Raw genomic sequence first — 11,888 nt, forward strand, 5'->3', positions numbered from 1 at the left:
ATTTACTAAAGTTGGACAGATTGCACCTTTAGTGCAAAGTTTGGTCAATTTTAGGTCACATTTAATTCTGGTAGTTTTCGTACCTGAATTTGTGCAAGCAATTTGACTTGGTTCTAGCCATTTCTGGGCTTTGGTGTCTTCATAAGAATTGTAGCTCTATGTCTAAGTTATCCATGGTAAAAATTTCAGGTCATTTGGACCTATTTTGAGTTAGTTATGGTCATCTTAATGACTACTATTCATATGGACAAAAACCTGAGCCTGCACTTACCAATTCCGAATTTGGTTATTTTTAAGGTCAGTTTCTAGGCAGAATTTTGGCAATATTTCTACATGAAAGTTGGCCTATTTAGTGTCTAGTTTCACCCCCCATTGGCCTCATACCAATTGGGTTCACAATTTTGCACTTATAACATAATTTAGGTACTGCCAACACATACAACCAGCATTTGAAAATTACACTTCCAATTTTGACAATCCTCCTCCTCCCAATACTTCAATATTCAATCATTGCACTTCTATATATATTGTACACAATTCTAGAAAAGAATTTTGAGCAGAACACTCAAGTGCTCAATGCACACAATACACCATTAAAGTTCAACATTTACTTCCACCGGAATTCAACATACCTCAACACCAATATTACACATACACTTCCATGGCAACTACACATGCTGCCCATAATTTAACATCATTGTCGCAATGGGATTTTGCGGTCGCCCGGACGATCACTCACCGAAGTGGGAAAAAGTGAGGAGTCGCCACCTTAGTTTTGAGGGAAACTAAAGAAAACCATTTGAGAAGTTAAATTAAAAATGAAACCACTTCAAAACAGATTCTAAGTTCGGTTAAAAGCGGGCGGGGAAGGTGTTAGGCACCCCACCTCGTCCCTTAATAAGGGTAAGTAGATTTAATTCTGCGTCCTTTACAAATTAGTTAGAAGGGCTTAGGCGGCAATGTTAATCCTTTCGGTAGAAGGAATGTTTGATTTTTCACTAAATTTGGATCACCCGGATACATAAGTAAATGAGACAACCTTAGTGAGCAGTGTGAGAATCGGATAAGAACTCTCCTCCGATCTTTTTTTTTAAGTTGTTCATTAAAATTTTGAGGGGAGACCGGATAAGAATCCTCCTCCGGTCTCTTTTAAGTTATTTATTTGAAGTTTTGAGGAAGAGACCGGATAAGAACTCTCCTCCGATCTCTTTCAGATGTTTATTAAAATTTGAGGTTGAGACCGGATAAGAACTCTCCTCCGATCCCTATTTAATGTTTATTAAAATTTTGAAGGGAGACCGGATAAGAATCCTCCTCCGATCTCTTTTAAGTTATTTATTAAAATTTTGGGAGGAGACCGGATAAGAACCCTCCTCCGATCTCCTTTAGAGTTATTTATTAAAATTTTGAGAGGAGACCGGATAAGAACCCTCCTCCGATCTCCTTTAGAATTATTCGTTAATGTTTTGAGTTGAGATCGGATAAGAACTCTCTTCCGATCCCTACTTAATGTTTATCAAAATTTTGAAGGGAGACCGGATAAGAACCCTCCTCCGATCTCCTTTAAGAATTGACTTAAAACTTTTAGGCAAGGATAGGATAAGGACTCTTCCGACCCCTTCTATTTTGATGAGACTCGGACAAAGACTTTTCCGACCTTTAAAAATTTAACCACAGCTACGGGTCTTAAGAACCCTAAACTAAGAATTCTGACCTTCAAAAATGCCGGGGATAAGGTTTATGGATATCCTGTGGCTGAACGGGGAACACTAGACTTGATTCACTGGCCTTTTCATGTGGTCATTTTACCAATATCTATTAATGACCGATCCACTCTGTTTCGTTTACTTTGGTCTTATTCCATTTCATGACATCTTTGTCGAATTGCTGTTTACGTCGGCCTAATAGTTCGGCTATCTTCCTGACGTGTTATTCAGGTCCTCTTTTTAAAGAAGACCTCTAAGTTGCAGCTACCTACGTTTACCCAACCATTTACATACTACAAAGAGTTAGAAAACTGGTTTTCAGAAATGACGGAGATCAATAAAATGAACTGATCACTAAAAAAATAAAATGATTTGAGAGTGACTTTCTTTGGGATTGCTTGTGCAGAAATGGTCTAGATGTAAGAAGAACAAGGAAAATGCGGGAAATAAACGTAGACACTTAATAAAACAGTAACATGAACTCTTATAACAATATTTTCTCTTGGGTTCTCTTGTACAAAATAACCTTGAAGAAAGTTGCAGATGTATGAAGAACAAAGGAAGTGCAGGAAACAAACGTAAATAGTAGTGTGAACTCTTACCTGTGAGGAGCCAAATATATTGAAATAACTGTGAAGTGGTAAACAGTGATGAAGATGGCGGATTGATCAGCCTGAGAGTTGATGTCTGTCGTGAAACCGAGAGATGCTTTAGCTAAAAGGTAACCGGGTAAGAACCAGTGAAAGGAAGTTGAGCTTGAGCAGGAGGAAAGGAAAGCAGAGATGATGAGAGTATGACCGGATAATGAACAAACTGGAAATGTAGAGTTCCAATATTCAAAATCTTTTTCAAGAAAACACTCCAAAACTAGTTTCAAAAGTATTTTTAATTACTACAAAAGCAGAGTAACAAAGCGAATGAAGTTTGATTTCCTCCACGATAATAGCGACCTCTTGCCTATATTTTTGTCCCCCTTGAACAGTTTTCATGCAGTATTTATAGGAATCGGTGCTCCCCATGAAGGGTCAGATTCATTTTGAGGAGATGGAGGGTCAGGATTTTGAAGTACATGATCGGATGTTCAGGAATTAAAGAGAATCAAAACGAATGGCTGAGATCGCTTCTCAAAGTATTTGTCCTTTTCCTCTTTTAATCCGACGGTCTTGAATCCTCTTGTCCGGAACGATCTGAGGGCTGAGAGTGAAAAACGCTGGTATTGTCATCTTCTCTTTTGATCCAAGGGTTCCGGATTCATCCTTACAAGTGAGATCAACGGTGGAGATTGGGATGTACAGGGTGTCATGACATACCACGGCACTGTCGGACGTGCGGGCGATTTTTAGGCGTGCGGTGGAGATCTCGTCTGCCACGCTTTAACTACCTCGGCTCTGATTCTGACGACGGTTATTGGAATTTGTCTTATTCTTTTTGTCTTCCGATCCCTCCCCTAGCTCCTATTCCGATCTCTCATGCTGATCTCCTATCTCCCGATCTCTTTTATCCCTTGATCAGTCTGGATTCGGTCCAAGCATTAATTACATCTCGATTTTCGAAGCGTCCGCTTCGTTTTCCGCTCAGCATTAAATGCCCATTTTCCCCTATATATACCCCTGTTGATAGTGGCATTTCCTTCATTCGATTTTTCTCTCTTTCTCCTTGTTTCTTGGTTCTAGCCGTTCGGGGAAAGTTCCGGCTACAACTGTGGTTTTGATCCTCTTCCGATGGAATTCCCTATTCCTCGACTGAAAATTTATGATCCCGGTGATTGGATGGTCCTAACTGACGATGGTGAGAGAACTGGATTTGACCGATCCGTATTGCGGGCTTCGGTTGTACCGATCTCGAGTTGCTCAACTGAGTTCATTCGGCTTCTCATCACATTGAGTGTTCCGACAGCGATTCTGATCCACATTGGGTGTTCCGACAGCGGATTAAGCTTCCGGTCGGCAATATCCTTGGGATCAGTTATAAACTGATCCTTAGATCACCTGGGAGTATCCTTGGAATTAGTTATAAACTGATCCATGGATCTCCTGGGAGTATCCTTGGGATAAGTTATAAACTGATCCTTAGATCAGCCTCTTCAGATAGGATTTTTCACCGGTCTCTAGAGATCGCAGAAATGATGTGATCCAATGTTAGTGTAATCCGATCTCTAGAGATCACCCAAATGATGTAGTTAGTCCTTTATTGTAATCCGATCCCTAGAGATCGCCCAAATGATGTAATCCGATCTTTTGAGAATAAAGACTTTATTTTGTCGGTTATCATCTTATTTTTGCATTGATTATTTTCCGATCTCTACTGTGTTCATCCGATCTGGTTCTTTACCTGAATGACACTTAACTGATCCTTTATTCAAAATATTTAACTTATTATGCCGATCTCCAATTAAACGATCTCTGAACATTCGGATATTTGAGAGAAGTGTCAGAACAGCTGTCGAGTCTCACCAATCGATGCGCCGCCTAGAACCTCGCGAGCATTAAATGCTCGGACTAGTATAAATAGGGGAGGGTTAGCCAGTTGTTCTCTCATTCCATTTTCAGTCTCCTGCTCATAGCTTCGAAGTTCTCTCATTTTCTCCAGTTTCTCCGACGCCGATTAGACTCTGGTAAGGACTTTGATCTTCTTTTTTGTTTAAGTTCTTTGTTTCTTTTGAAAATGAGCGGTGCCGAAGGTCAGAGAGCGGCGAGCCCTCCTTCCATTGAGTTCTCTTGGTCATCGTCGATGAAGAAGAGGCGATCGAACCAAGCGCAACCTGGACCCCTTAGGGTCCCTGCTCCAGGTCAGGGGCGGGTCGTACCATTAAGGCGTACGCGCCCTTCTTCAAGGAGAGAGACCCTTCCCATAGACGAGCTTCCGTCGGTTCTTCGAGAATCCGCTCTGCAGTCGTTTGTTCAAGAATACAATATTTGTCCTGATTCGTTCGAGCTAATCAAGTGCCATGGCGACCTTCGTGTCGATCACTTCTTTGAAGAGAACGGGGTTATGGTATATGAGGAACGATTAAAGGCGGTCGAGGTTCCCTCTGACGATTTCTATAAGGAAGTCCTAAAACTTCACCGAGCATCCATTGTTCAAAGTCACCCCAACTCGTGGCGGATCTTGGTAGCTTTCCGAGGTCTATGCCGAGCTAAGGGAATCAGACCTACGGCTAAAGTGTTCGCCAAGCTGCACCGGCTAACTCACCGAAAGGACGATGACCACTGGTTCTTTCAGGCGAAGCCTAATTGCGGGCTCTTTTCCGATCTGCCCTCGTCTCTTAAGAACTGGAAGAATCGTTTCTTCATTGTGAGGAGCAAAGATCCGAGCCGCTTTGAGGACTTCCCCCGCAGCTGGTGGTACCAGGGACCCTTGCTTCCGAACCATATTACTGGCGAAGAGGAAAGTTTGATAGTGATGGATCTGAAGAGTGAGGCTGCCACTAAAAAGTATTCTTGTTTGGATTCGGTGACTGCCGAGCTGCACCATTGGACTGTTCAGCTGCTCACTGGCCAAGACCGCGAACTTCCGCTCTCTAACCTCGGCATCGGTATTTTCTATACCTCAGATCTCAGGACCTTAGCGATCTCACTAACCTTTTCTTTGTGCAGGTATGGCGGGTGGTGAGGGTTCAAGGAAACGGAAGAAGGAGAGAGAGATCTCCCGGAAGATAAAGGAGATAAAGCGTTCGGAACGACTTCAAACGCCCGGTCACGAACCTGGGGAGATACAAAGTGATCCTCCCCAACCTTCGGGTCCGCCGACCACTGAAGCTACCCGATCTCCTCCTAGATCGGAGGAGCAGCCTCCGACTCTTGCAGTTGTTCCAAGCAGGGAAGGGGGGCCTACTCAAGCTTCTGGGAGGACCTCCTCTCGGGGCGCTCAAGTACTGATCGACTGCTTGAGGAATAACCGGACTGTCAAGGAGAACTCTGATTTCGCCAAAGTCCTGGGGTCTACCATCTTCTTTCCGGAGGATCGGGACAGGCTATCCCAGAATGGTCTCGACGACATATTGACTCGGACCATGAGCTTAAACGTGGAGTGTCCGTGAACCGGACCATGATCCGGAAAGGATTCAGCGCTGGGTAAGGAGATCGGAAGAAGAATCGGAGGTGGATTCCTCCGATCCCAACTCTCATCCGCCGGGATTATATATCTCAAGTCGAGGGACGGGCAAAGCTCCATGAAGACCGGTTGGCGAGCAGAATCGTGCTTTGGATGAGAGGGACCGTGCTCTTAAGGAAGTCAGTGCTTCACGCCAACGGCCGCTCAGTCGCTCAACTTATAGAGGAACTTGAGGCGAAGGATAAGGAGCTTAAGGAGAAAGACAAGGAGCTTAAGGAGAGGGATGAGGAGATGGTGGACTGAATAGCCGAGGCCTATGTGAAGGCTCACAAGGATCTCTTGGCCGCACTCCGGAGCGTTACCCGTAAGAAGACTTTTCTTGGATGGCGATGTGGCTCCGAGGACAATGATGAAGACAGTGAGGATGAAGCCGAGGTGAGAGGGAGAGAGGAGTGATCCAAATGTAGATCAGTGGGGTGATCCCCACCAATAACTTGTACAAATTATGACATGAAATGAAATGCCTTTTGTTCAATGAATGATTGTGATCGGAAAATTTTAAACCATTGTTTGTCCGAGTATTTGATTGTATGAGCACAAAGAAACAAAAACTAAATGTGATTATTAATCTAAGTATGAGAGATCGGAAAGCACTTTGAACATGAGATCGGTAGGGAAGAAATGTGAATGTAACTTGACTGAAAATTTAACTCGAACACTTAAGATCGGAATCGAACCAAAACTTTAGCTCTTAAACTTTCTGAAAGGAGGTCGGCAATAAAACTGGTAGGAAAAGATCTAGTGCCCGTTCATTTTATTCATCAACAGAGATCAGGAATATACCCGACGAGTCCGGAAATTCGGCAACGGGTTTGAGGGATCGGTAAATGATTTGAGAGATCGGCTGAGTTTTAAGGGATGCTAGGACTTAGCATTGATTCAAATCTTTGTGAGGAGAGATCGGAAATGTGACCGCCTATCAAGGAGGGACCGGAAACGTGATTAGCTGTTCAAAGAAGAATTTTTATTGATTCTAGGGATCGACCAAAATATGGTGTCGACAATCATCACACCTCATCAATAAATTACATAAACTCACATACAATTTCATAATATTGTAGGACCAAACATGGCAGTTTACCAAAGTATCAAAGTCCCATTTTCAAACCCTTAATTCAAGCACTAACATGCACATACTTGGACATTAAACTACTACAACTTCCATTTGAGTTAATCAACCTTAATTCCCATCCATTAGAGGTAAGAAAAACTCAAACACAACAAACTTTCATGGCTGCCAAAAATGGACAAGTTCATATCTCAATATTTTCTTCCTTTCTCTTCACCAAATTACTCACCTCAACCTAAACACAAAGTTTACTAAAGCAAGGGAGAGGATTTGGACACTTACCACTTTTGGAGCTTGTTAAAAACTTGATACTTTCTCTTCTTTTTGCTGCCTAGGTATTGCCCATGAAGTGTAGACCAAGTTTAATGAAGAAACTTGCAAGAAATCATAGCTTGATCATGCACCAATGGAGCTTTGTATGGGCAGCAATGGTGGAAATGGTTGGGAGCTTCATTTCGGCTAGTTGTGTTCTTGAGGTTGAAGATGACTAATTCTGCCCACAAATGACTTAGATAGGTGTCCCAAGGCTTGAGTTAGTGGAGCACTAACTTTAATTTTATGTTTAATTATTCAAAGTTTCCTAATTTGCACATTTATCTCATTTCTTTCACTATTTATATAATGTATCACAATTTATTTTTTCATGACATTTCTAAAGTGTAATATCATTTATTTTTAATGGACATTGAGGTCAAAAGGCAACCCTAGGTGTCAAATGACCAAAATGCCCCTCTTCGGGTTGTATTCTCGATTTTTCATTTTTCTTTGTACTAATTTATTAATTTTTCTTTGATATTTCTAGTGTCAATTACATTTCAATAAACCTTTAATTATGTCTCAAAATTTAATTTTGAGGGTTCCCCGAGGTCCTTGAAGGAGCGGAAGCATGAAAAACACAAGTTTATATCATTGAATTCAAAATTTTTCACCTAGGGTCACATGCATCATGCAAGATTTATTTTTATCTATTTGATTTCAATGATAAACAACATATTAAAACTCTTTTAATATGTTTTTGGATCTGTATTTGCCATTTAAGATTTTAGAATTAATCAGATTAATTTTAGAACCCTAGATTAAATCAAGAACAAATACACTAACCTCTTGATGCACTGCAGTGTATTTGTGTCTTTCGGATGCGTCTTCAGGACACCAGATATTGCCTCTCTAGCTTGTCCACACCAAGAACACCTATGACAGCCCTTGAACAGCTTCTAAAGCTTTTTCTATTATTTAGAAAATCAAGTTCTGCCTTTTAAGAGAATAAAGATGTAAACAGGACACTAGAAACAATTTTTAGTATTTTTAATTCATGAGATTGTTTGCTAATCTCTTGGAATAGATGAGAGAAGAAGATGAAGAGGAGGGAGACCTTCTTGGGTGGCAGCACCAAAGAAAATAGCTGCTGGTTGTTTTTTCTCTTTTCATAACAACACTTATATAGGTAGGTCAACACCTAAAACCCTTGCCACATGTCACCCTCTGTTGGTTCTAGGTTTATTTGACCCAATCACATTGTGCCAAGTGTCAAACCTATATTTAATCTTAATTTTAATCATCTTACATGATTAAAAGACATTTGGCAAGCTTATGTGTAATGCCATGTGTCACAATCTCATGGTGCCACATGTCACCCTGTAAAATGACCAAAATGCCCTTGTGTCTTAATTTTAAGTTCTCAACCCAAAATAATTATTTTTCTTCTTCTAATAAATTTATATCAAATATAAATAAATTAATTAATCTCTATTAATTAATTTCTCATTAATTAAATTCATATTTAAACACTTTAAATATAAATTTAACTTATACTGTATATCCAATAACCTAGATTTGGTTTCAAGTCAAGCTAAGGACTTTGCAAGCTAATTGCAAACCAAACCTATTTAATTAAACATTTAAACTCCTTAATTAATTAATTAAATCATATTTAATTAGGTGATTACTAGTGTATGTGTGTGACTTACTAGGCTCATCACTAATTGGCAATGAGACATGATATCAACTCTTAATATCATTAGAACTCTTTCTTATAATAAATGATTTCTCTAAATCATTTTATGCACCTCATAAACCATGGTTAACACCTAGCATAGCATGCCATGGCCACCCTATCAGTAATAAGGTTTACCTTAAATGAACCTATAATCATATGTTACCATGCACTATAATCTCTCTGTTACAAAATCCCAACTCAAGCTGGAGTCATGGTTTATGTCAAACTCCATTTGCTATGAATATTATGTTCTCTTTTAATTACAGTTCTTGATTAAAGGATTTTCTCATCAAAAACTCTTTTCTGATTAAATCTATCTGTCTTGGCCAGGAACTTGAAACATCAAGAACAATTAAATGAACATAGGATTTTATCCATATTTACTTAGAGGAACAGTGTCACACCCTACCCCTCTGTAAGGCATAACATGATCCCGTAATATACCTAATGAATTACTAACTCCGTCTACTAATAACCCATTAAATACACTACAAGGGATTTTAAAAACTTTTCTTACTTTTTTTACAGTGGTGAGCACTATTTACAGGTGTTAAAAACCTTTTTGAACTGAAGTGATAGAACTAACACATTTGACTTATTTGGAATTTCTGTAAAAATTTTGGCAGTGCCATCTGTATTTTGGATAAAACAGTTCTTCAGAAAACCTATAAAAAGCACTTCAATATATTTCCAAATCTCAACTCCAACATATTTCTCAACACAACATATTTCTCAACTCAAATCCATAGTAATTTTTCAAAGACTGAGATAAAAGAAATATAATATAATTTTTACAAGTCAAAATAACTCATAATTTACTTTACAACTTCAATGTACAATTGCTCAAAACCAAAAACAATATATACATACAGTGGTCATACATTACAGTACAAAATGTAAAATGTGGTATACTAGTTATACCCGAGAATCTCTCGCTGGATGTACTAGCAGCCTAGTCTGCTGCCCTGTCCGTCTGTCTACCTGCGACAGCAATAAAAAGCTATCGCTGAGACAATGTCTCAGTGGTGCACAACATTAACCAAATACAACTTTAAATCACAATTCATAAATCATATAAATGATGGATACGTAAAATCATAGTTAAAATCAAGACAATAAATGTCAGAAAGAATTTAACACAATATCACAATAAGTCTCAGAAATCCAAACATAGTTAAATTCAAAAGACAGTGAATGTCAATAAGAATTTAAATTCATTTTACAATCTCACAATACATATCAATAAATCACACACAGCTTAATCATGTTCCAAAGTTCAATTCTTCCCAAAAGCCGATGGCTAATGAGGTATTCAATTCGTCCCAAAAGTCAATGACTAATGAGGAATAACATAGCTAGCTAGCAAAAATATGAGTACTCATCCAATTAGTCCTCAACAGGCACACACCTGAACACTTCAGCCAGAGAGGGAATTCAATTCGTCCCACTAGACAAGCTAGCGAGGAATACAATCAATATACATGATAGCTGTGGTTTCAAATCATTTCTAATGCTTTTCAATGAATAAGTATCCATCAATATCATTCAAACAATTTCTCACAATTTCAAACCATTTACAGTGCTTTTCAAGCGATAAATATCCATTCAAACACATTTCCACAATTTAAAACAATAATATACAAATAGTCATAATTCATTTCAATTGAAAATTTCAAAATAAATAGTTGTTATGCACAAACCTCTGATAACTGTCTCCTGGTCTTAACTCAGTGTTTCCTTCCCTTTTCCTGAGTCTTTGCTAACTGAGAAACACAATTTGAAGTGTTTCAGTACTTAAATAAACTATCTCTAACGATAATGCTTGATAAGTAATTCACTGAATGCTATTATTTGCTTAATCAACCTAATATATCGACCCTCGATGCATTCTAGGTAAATTAGGTTTTAATGTTATTAATATGTCACATTCGATAGTATTTTAGGGTTGGTACATGTTACCAAGTTCATTTCCGTGTATACTGCATTTTCTTGCAATTTACTGGATTCTGGAATACTAGTTTGACCTAGCTAGACGACCTAGTTCCCTCGGTTTTCGGGTTTCGGTCAAAAGTACAAACTTATAGATCTATGTCTTATGGAAAGTGGGGCAAAATTTCAGGTCATTATGAGTTATGTAGACCAAGTTATGGTCATTTTACTATTGCTGGTCAAATTGCATCAAAATTGGTCACTTTAGGTCACTTTAGGTCATTTTAGGTTCGGCCAGTTTTTGGACCCGAATTTGTGCAAGCTGTTTGACTTGCTTATGGTCATTTCTGGGCTTTGGTGTCTTCATAAGAGTTGTAGATATGGGTCTTAACTATTCATTTTTAAAAGTTCAGGTCAATTGGACTTGTTTTGAGTGAGTTATGGCCTAAACACTAACTGCTGCCCAAATGGTCAGTTTTCAGGCCTCAATTACACTTAATCCGGATTTGGTCATTTTTCAAGCTACCTTGCAAGCAGAATTTTGGTAAGCTTTCTTCATGAAAGTTGGCACATTTTGTGCCTAGTTTCACCTCCAATTGGTCTCATACCAATTGGAGCCACACACTTAAAGTTATAGGCCTAAAACTCAAACTGCCTTATTGCAATTCTTGCATACACATCAAGCATCACTTTTAATACTCACCAAACTTAACATTGAAACCAATTCTGGTTGTACCACAACCTAAACATAATTTACAACATTTTATAGGTCATTTTGGCAGCTTACAATTACATTTAATGTGCACCAACAAGTGTAGAATTTGTCTAACTCAATTTACAATAATTCAATCACCAATTCATGCTCATTTACATGTCCCACTTCACACCACCTCACACACACTCAAACTGCCATAACAACCAACACATTTTAACATCTTTATTCCATAAACCAAGCATGAATTCCAGCATTCTTCAAGAGTTAGCAAACTGCCACAATGGTACATTTACATTCCATCACTTTCCAAGCTTTAAATTTCATTTTACATTTACATATACTAAGTATACATCACTCAAA

Source organism: Hevea brasiliensis, chromosome 7 (assembly GCF_030052815.1).
Source record: "Hevea brasiliensis isolate MT/VB/25A 57/8 chromosome 7, ASM3005281v1, whole genome shotgun sequence".
Taxonomy (NCBI): domain Eukaryota; kingdom Viridiplantae; phylum Streptophyta; class Magnoliopsida; order Malpighiales; family Euphorbiaceae; genus Hevea; species Hevea brasiliensis.